Raw genomic sequence first — 9659 nt, forward strand, 5'->3', positions numbered from 1 at the left:
GACATATTTGGTGAGTGTGACTTCCATCCCCAGAACAACCCCCCTCTCTGTTCCCACCACTTTGTGCTCTGCAACTTCTTCCCCCCTCCCCCTTTCTTTTTTTCTCTCTGCCCCTCCCCCCTCTTTTCCTTAAACCTCTCTTCCTCCTCCTCATCCTCCTCTCTGCCCTCTCCCTCATTCTCTCCCCCACTAGTCTAGGGTCTAGCCTGTTCATATACCACCCTGGCTATATACCACCTTGGCTATATACCATCCTGTCTATACACTACCCTGACTATATACAACCCTGTCCATATACCACCCTATCTATATACCACCCTGTCTATATACCACCCTGTCCATATACCACCCTGGCTATGTACCACCCTGTCCATATACCACCCTGGCTATATACCACCCTGTCTATATACCACCCTGTCCATATATCACCCTGTCCATATACCACCCTGTCTATATACCACCCTGTCCATATACCACCCTGGCTATATACCACCCTGGCTATATACCACCCTGTCCATATATACCACCCTGGCCTGTCCATATACCACCCTGGCTATATACCACCTTGTCTATATACCACCCTGTCTATATACCGCCCTGGTCTGTTCATATACCACCCTGTATATATAATACCCTGTCCATATACCACCCTGGCTATATACCACCCTGTCTATATACCACCCTGTCCATCTACCACCCTGTCTATATACCACCCTGGTCTGTTCATACACCACCCTGTATATATACCACCCTGTCCATATACCACCCTGTCCATATACCACCCTGTCCATATACCGCCCTGGCTATATACCACCCTGGCCTGTCCATATACCACCCTGGCTATATACCACCCTGTACATATACCACCCTGTCTATATACCACCCTGTCCATATACCACCCTGTCCATATACCACCCTGGCTATATACCGCCCTGTCCATATACCACCCTGGCCTGTCCATATACCACCCTGTCTATATACCACCCTGGCCTGTCCATATACCACCCTGGTTATATACCACCCTGGCCTGTTTATATACCACCCTGGCCTGTCCATATACCACCCTGGCTATATACCACCCTCACCTGTACATATACCACCCTGGCTATATACCACCCTGTCTATATACCACCCTGTCTATATACTACCCTGTCCATATACTACCCTAGCCTGTCCATATACTATTCTAGCCTGTCCATATACTACCCTAGCCTGTCTATATACCTGTGGACCAAGGCTGGTGTGAGGAAGCAAGCTGGTGTCGCCACTATTTGTCTTCAAGCCGGGTCCAGAGGCACAGGCGCAGGCTTGCAGACCAGAGCTAAAGAAATAGTGGCAAGGCGCCGCAAAAATCTCCACCCTGCCACCTCCACCGTATACATGGGCGGGCAAAGTGGGTGAAGTTAGGGGAGGAGTCAAGGGGAAGGGGCGGCAAAATTAGGTTTCCCCTAGGGTGTCAAAAATCCTTGCACCAGCCCTGGTTGTGTCAAATCAGTGTGGCCGGCTGGCACATAGTTTGCAAGTTGGACTGGCTGGGAGCAGTAGTCTATTACCTAGAAGATAGACTTTAACCTACTAGGCCTCCAAGAGAGGTTATGCAGGCCTCAGGCCTAGTAGCAGCGAGTCTCCAGAACCAGTAGAGGGGCTTATTCAGAGTGAGTTCTTCATACCCATTAGAAGATGTGTTATACTTCAAATGTAATTACAAGTTGAGCAGGAGGAAACAAAGTGTGCAAGGGGAAGAAAGTTTGAGCAGGTGGTGAAGAGAACTAAGACCATTACTTTTACATGGTCAAAAGTGATGTTTCTGTCCCTCACACAGTGACGGATGGAGAATTCTTAGGAACAGTTGTCTGCATGGAGATTGCAGAGGGAGTAATAGTCTGCATGGAGATGCAGAGGGAGTAACAGTCTGCAGGGAGAAGATTTCTATTTAGTCAAGTATGCACATTCAATCTTCAGGCTCTAACTATGATCAAAGTATATTGAAATCTGTAAATATGATGGCAATGATTAATTCTATGGGCAGCCCATATCCCAATCCCTATCCAAGTTGTACCCCCCAATAAAACATCAAAAACAAAGCTTGCAAAAGACTGTTCATTGTCTCTGGAAAGGATGCATGAAGTCTGGCAGTGGGGTAATTTGGTGGATTGTTTGTCAGTAGTGCTAACTCCATGGCTACATATGGAGGTCCCACCTAGATCTACCTTCACGGTTAACACGCTGGCCATCGCCCTTAGCAACCGCAAAAGCCAAGGGAGACTTTGCCTGTTTTACCAAGTTTGCTGCCATCACGCCCCTGCACTCAGTTGTTGTAATGGACACTCACTACCAAGGAAAAGCCCTGCAACCAGTGACTGTAACCTTGTGCTATCACCCGTGGCAACCACGGTGAGTGATCGTGCTCCGGATTACAAATATGTCCAGCACTCTGCGTGGCGTGGGCATTGCTCACTGCATTGCAGAGAAGAAAAAAATGTTGTGACTTTATTAATCCTGCTTAATACAGTAAAGGGAGTTGTGGATGTCTGCTGTTGCCCCTAGTAACGGTATGCAACGAGGGGGTGTCTTTGACGGGATGCTGCACGGCCAGTCCCACACAGTAAGATATCATGGAGGAGAGACTTTACTGTGTTAATGATGGTTACAGCATAGTTTGCCTGCTTTCAGTCCGCTCTGTGACGCAGTTTTTAAACTAAACCTGAACAGTGCCTGCAAAGTGAAACAATAAAAATGAAATATTCCTTTAAATATCGTGCCTGGGAGGCCTCCTTGGTCTGCCTGTAAAGTAGCGCATCTTTCCCGTGTTTATAACAGCGCCACAGCAAAATGACATTTCTAAAAGAAAAAATGTAATTTAAAACTGCTCGCGGCTGTAATGTATTGTCGGATCCCGGCAATATACATAAAAATAATTGAAAAAAACAGCATGGGTTCCCCCCAGTCCATTACCAGGTCATTTGGGTCTGGTATGGTTATTAAGTGGAACCCCGCACCAAATTTTTTTTAAAAAATGGTGTGGGGGTCCCCCCAAAATCCATACCAAACCTTATCCAAGCACGCAACCTGGCAGGCCGCAGGAAAAGGGGGACGAGAGAGCCCCCCCAACCTGAACCGTACCAGGCCACATGCCCTCAAAATGGGGAGGGTGCGTTGGGTTCCCCCCAAGGCACCTTGTCCCCATGATGATGGGGACAAGGGCCTCATCCCCACAACCCTTGCCCGGTGGTTGTGGGGGTCTGCGGGCGGGGAGCTTATCTGAATCTGGAAGCCCCCTTTAACAAGGGGGCCCCCCAGACCCCATCCCCTATGTGAATGGGTATTGGGTACATTGTACCCCTATCCAATCACCAAAAAGTGTCAAAAAAGTAAAAATGACAGCAGGCAGTTTTTGACAATTTCCTTTATAAAAAAAAGTGTCCTGTGACTTCCATTCATCTTTAATCACAGCGACGAAATAAAACAAAAATGTAAAAGTCCGCCTCCATAAGAGGCGTCCCAGCCACTGCTGTCTTTTCATGATGACAGCTCTTTTATAGCTGAGGGCGGGGCCACCCAGTAACGTAAATGGGTGACCCCGCCCCCTCTGACGTCACGTGACAAAGGGCCTGGTAGTGGACTGGGGGGGACTCACTCAGCCAATCATGGCTCTCACAGCAGAGCGTGCTATGATTGGCCAAAGCATGCAGGTCAGGTGCATGCTTTCAGAACCTTGCTGATACCTTTTTGAAACACTAAGCAAGAGTGTTTGTCATCCCTCCAAGCAAGACGAAAGTGGAAAAAGGAGAAACCAAATGTTCAAGTAGGAGACCTCGTTTTGATGAAAGTAGAAACAAAGCATGAAATGCTACTACCTCCCTTAATCTTCTAGTTCAGCTCTGAAGACGGTGCTCTGGCAAAATAGTTGCTGAGATCTCTTGAACCCTTGATCCAGAAAAAGAAGCCAGTACAATGGCATATGTCAGTGGCGTGATGGGTTTTGTTTAATGCAGAGTATTATGCCCCGTACACACGGTCGGATTTTCCGACGTAAAATGTGCGATCGGAGCGTGTTGTCAGAAATTCCGACCGTGTGTGGGCTCCATCGGACATTTTCCATCTGATTTTCTGACACACAAAGTTTGAGAGCAGGCTATAAATTGTTCCGACAACAAAATCCGATTGCGTCAATTCCGACCGTGTGTGGACAATTCCGAGACACGCATGCTCAGAAGAAATTCCGAGACGGAACAGCTGGGTCTGTTAAAATTAGCGTTCGGAATGAATAGAGCACTTTTGTCATGCTGCAATGTAAAAAATGGTTTAATACAGCGCACTCTCTTCTTCTTTATAATGCAGGAAGAACGAAGTAGTTTTGCTGCTGATATTCACACAGACTTCTCTCAAACTTCTTTCTTTATTATTTATCGTGATTCCCTCAATATATTATGATTTGTCACATTTGACCAAAAAGATATATCATTTTTGTTTGTGTTTTTTTTCAAGCCTGATGTGTTTTTTTTTGGTTTGTATTTTTTTCAAGGCTGATCTTGTTTTTTTTTTTTTTTTTTTTTTAGTTATTTAACATCCTGAATATTTTTGGGTGTGTTTTGTGCGTCAAGTTACCACAACACCATTATTATCTTGTATTATTTAATCTCAAGGAGGTTGCTTGGTGTTGGTGTCTCTTGTTAATTTCACATTGTATATTAGAAATGTACCTGCCTCCTCACAAACAAACTGTCCTTTTTGAAGGAAAACACACATAGGCGAGTATAATTGAAACCAAAAAACCTTTATTAAGGGCTCACAAACAAAGAGTGAGACAACGCTGGAGAAACAGCAGAAATTGGCGAAGCCTTGGACCCCAGGGCGCACATCAATTATTTTCCAGCAAAATTGGTGGCCTGAGGAATCCTTATCTAAGGAAGTGCACTCTGGTCCAGAAGTCCCAGAGATCCGGAAAGCAGCAGATGACATCTGTGTCCCCAGGCTGTGGTCATACAAGAGCCTGCATCTTTTGCCAGACCAGACTGAACCCAGGCCATCACTCTCTGGTCTTCCTTCCACACTTCCTTCCCGGCTGTGGCTATGGTGTTGGAGATGTGGCAGGAGGAGGAGTAGGACCTGGAGGAGGAGGAGGAGTAGGACCTGGAGGAGGAGGAGGAGGACTATGTGTGAGGTCACAAATGTGGGTTGCACATGTTATTTGGCCCCTCAACCCCTTATTGAGAGCTTCCAAAATTAAGAACTCACATAAGAGGCGTTGACCCTCCTCCATCTGCATCATTTTGCATGCAGTTATGCCAGCAAAGTCCTCCTCCACACTGTGGGGTGTTCTGAGGGCCTTAGTAGCCTTCCAAAAGAGGCCTATGGCAGCCTCCTCCAGGTTACTCCTCTTCCTGCCACTTTTTCTTTGAAGGTGGAGGGGAGGGACCTGGATATCAGGCAGCCTGCTTGGCCCGGGCACTTCCTGGCTGAGACTTCCCTGTGTATGAAAAAGGGACATGGTTTTAGTTTTTGCATCATCAATCAAAATCATAAATTAGCAATCCAAACTAACATCTATTTAACATCATTGATTGGACAACCAGAAATATTTAGAAGAATGCTATACCTGGCTCAAGCAGGGCTCCTCCACATGTTGCTGCCTGGAAGGCCCAAGTTGGACGTCAGAAGCCTCAGCTGAGGTGGAAGGAAGCGTGGAAGGAAGAGTGGAGAGTGCTGGCCTGGGTTCAGTCTGACCTGCCAGGAAATGCAGCCTGTCATAGTACAACAGCCTGGGGACATAAATTTCATCTGCAGCTGCTGATCTCTGGGAATCCTGGACCTTCTTGTGCTCCCTTAGATAAGTGCTCCTCAGGCCACCAATTAGGATCTTCAAATAGGTGATGTCTGCCGTGGGGATCACCGGCTTCACAAATTCCAACAAATTATCCAGCGCTGCCTTCCTCTTTGTTTGGTTCTTATATTCCGGGTGGTTTATCTGCCATAGACAGGGCAGCTCCCTGAACATATCAATGAAGATTGGCATAAAGTCCTTATCTTTCAAGATATCCATTTTCACTGCAAGACACAACACAAGACAAACCCTAATGTCAGCCTAAAGTCTTCTAAACTTGTGCAAATACAGGCCTCAATCTAGAAGCAGTATAGGCCCAATGTTAAATCTTACCATCGCAATCGCGATCGGCACCTCCGTTACTCCTTCCTCCGCTCACAGATCGTACGTACTACGCACGCGTGTTAAGCTTTATAGACACTGCGCATGCGTGAAACTCCACCCATCCCTGACATTCTTTCTAGTCTATTCCCAGCCTCTTCTCATTCGGCGCAGTGGGGGAAGAGCAGGTGTCTGATAAATACACCAATGAGGAGGAGGAGGAAATGCTGGAGCCAGAAACGTCCCGATCCAGAAGGAGACGATTTAAGGCATCAAATATGTCCTTTGGGGAGATGTTGGAGATGGTCGACATCCTGAAGAAGGCCGATTATGACGAGAAGTATGAACCTTACCCCGACCCCTATGTCAGAAAGGCCAAGATCATGGCGAAAGTGGTCAAAAGTCTGCACCGGAATTTCGGGGTACGACGATCGAATGATCAGCTCAGGAAACGGTGGTCGGACCTCAAATTAAGAGAGCATGAGCAGTACAGAAAGATCCGGAGAGTGCTGCCAAAAATTAAGTAGTTGTGCTGTGTTCCTATTTTTTATGTTTATTACGTTCGTGCTGCTCCATGTGCTTTTCTTTCCTTGTCAAAAGAAGTTGAGTATATAATGTTATAAAGATACATAAAGTAAGTTTACAAGGATCTATAAAGTAAGCTCATTGTTTTACAGTAGGGTTTATATAGGTAAATATCATGAAATTTCAAATATTAAACATTGGGTTCACGTAAACCTAAATTAAAGATATATATCATTTCCTTAGTTACTTTTGTAGGTATTTAAATGATTTATACCTACTATACATATTGTTTACAAGTAGAGTGTATATAGCTCAAATAAATTCTGATAATGAGCTTTAATCGTAAGGTGGAGAAAAGGAAAGAGAAAGAAGAAAAAGGGTTGAAAGGTAGAGGTATGGTCCACAAGGTTGTCCCGCTCGTCAGATTATTATTCTTTTTAGTTCTCTTTGAAGCCTTAGAATGGGTGTCTCTGTAAGTCATTTAATCTGTTACCATGGCAACAGGACAGAGTCATTGAAGGTTGACAGGAACTGTTGCTTTATCCAAGGATGCCAAAGTTTTTCAAATTTTGGAATTTGATTTTGATCGATGGCTACCATCTTAGCATGGGACATTGTATTATTCATTCTGTGAATTGTTTCTGCTAGTACCAATGTAGGAGATTTCCATGCCTTGGCCACTGTTTGTTTTGCAGCCGTTATTAGTTGGATCATAAGTTTGAATTGAGAGAGTGTTAACCATTCCGGTTTTAGATTAAGTAAAGTTAAATATGGATCTGGTTGTATTATTTTTTTAAATATTTTAGATGTAATCACGAAGACTTCCTTCCAGAAGGTTTGGATTACTGGGCACGTCCACCATATGTGTAAATATGTGCCTATTTCTGGGCATCCTCGAAAACAAAGAGCTGAGGTATTAGGTGAATATTTTGCCACTCTAGCGGGTACAAGGTACCAGGGAGTTAGGACTTTATAATTTGTCTCCAGTGCTAAGATGTTCGGTGAAGATGACTTAGATGTGAGCCATATGTTAGACCAGTCCGTGTCTTCTAAAGTTCGTCCCAGGTCCTCCTCCCACCACTGAACGTAAGAGGGTCTATTAAGATTTGCTACTCCATATAATTGATTATAAAGTGATGAAATTGTACCTTTAGCAAATGGATCTTTTGTACAGATTGATTCAAAAATGGATAATTGGGATAATGGTGTATCCCCCTTTAGGAATGGTGTATAGAAATTTTTGATTTGGAGATATCTAAATATCTCAGAGTTTGGTAGATCATATTTTTCTCTAAGCGATGGGAATGAAAGGAATGATTTAGATACTATGAAGTCATTTAGTGTCTGAATGCCTGATGTTGTCCAAGCTTTAAAAGAATTTGGGTAGATCCATGCCGGATAAAAGGCCGGATTTCTGATAAAAGAAAGGAGAGGATTGTGTGGAGATTGTAACTGATATTTGGTTTTTAGTTTATCCCAGAGAGATAAGAAGTGTTTAGTTATGGGATTATGAATTTTAAAGCGGTCTTTAGGATCAAGCCATAATAAATTTGATATTAATAGAGGGTCATTTTCTGAAGCCTCTATTAATACCCATAATGGGATTTCCTGTTTTGCATGGTATTTGGACAGACTGGCCAAATGTGCTGCTCTGTAGTAGTTAGTAAAATTAGGGTATCCCAGGCCTCCTTTATTTTTGGGAAGATGTAGTGTGTGTATAGGTATACATGGTTTAGAAGAGCCCCATATAAACGAAGTTGCTCTTTTTTGTACTATTCTCAAAAAATAGGAAGGAATTGGAATAGGGAGGACTCTGAATAGATAAAGCAATTTGGGTAGAATAGTCATTTTGATTGCATTAATCTTCCCTATCCAGGATAAAGGAAGTTGCGACCATTGTTTTATTAGATTTGTGATCTGTCTTAATACAGGAGGATAATTGGTTGAGAATAAGTCAGAATGAGATGCTGTTAAATGAATTCCAAGATATGGGATTGATTTTTCTGCCCATGTGAATGGGAGTGCAGCCCTAGCCGGGATCAATTCCATGTTTGTGAGTGAAATATTAAGCACTAGGCATTTCTTAGGATTAATCATAAGGCCGGATAGGGCTGCAAATCCATCAAGAGCTGGTATTAAGTTAGGACCAGAGACCTGTGGTGATGATAGAAAAAGTAATATATCGTCTGCAAATATACATAATTTGTGTGTAATACCTCCTACTTCAATGCCAGTTATAGTTTGGTTTGTTCTGATGTATTGGGCCATGGGTTCGAGTATAAGGGCAAATAATAAGGGAGATAATGGGCAACCCTGTCGGGTACCTCTTTCGATATTAAAGGCTTCAGATTTGTATCCAGCATATTTTATATAGGCTTTGGGTTTATTATATAATGCTTTGATCCATGTTAAAAAGTGGGGTCCAAAACCCCATTTTTGTAATGAATATTGCATATATTGCCAGGATACTGTGTCAAATGCCCTCTTAATATCGAGAGATAGAAAACATAAAGGGATTTTCTGTTTTTTAGCAATATGTGCCAATAACACTGCCCTGCGTATATTATCGCCTGCCTGTCTATTTGGCATGAAGCCTACTTGATCTCTATGTATTAATTTTCCTATAATGCTATTGAGGCATTTTGCTATTATTTTTGCTAATAATTTAATATCGAGGTTTAACAGAGAGATAGGCCGATAATTCACACAGGAAGTATCATCAGAAAGGGGTTTTGGGATCATACAAACAATTGCCATTAGTGTTTCTTGCCGAAAAGAATGTCCATCTAGAAGTTTGTTAAAAGTTTCAGTGAGAATGGGAGAGAGTATTTCTGAGAATGTTTTATAGTATAAAGCCGAGTAGCCGTCTGGGCCTGGTCTTTTGTTAAGTTTTAGGTCTTTTATGGCGTTAGCAACTTCATCTATAGTTATAGGCTCATCCAAACTGCTTTTTTGATTCTGAGATAACTCAGGTAAGGTTATTTTTGAG

The sequence above is a fragment of the Aquarana catesbeiana genome, linkage group LG09 (genome assembly GCF_042186555.1).
Source record: "Aquarana catesbeiana isolate 2022-GZ linkage group LG09, ASM4218655v1, whole genome shotgun sequence".
Lineage (NCBI taxonomy): Eukaryota > Metazoa > Chordata > Amphibia > Anura > Ranidae > Aquarana > Aquarana catesbeiana.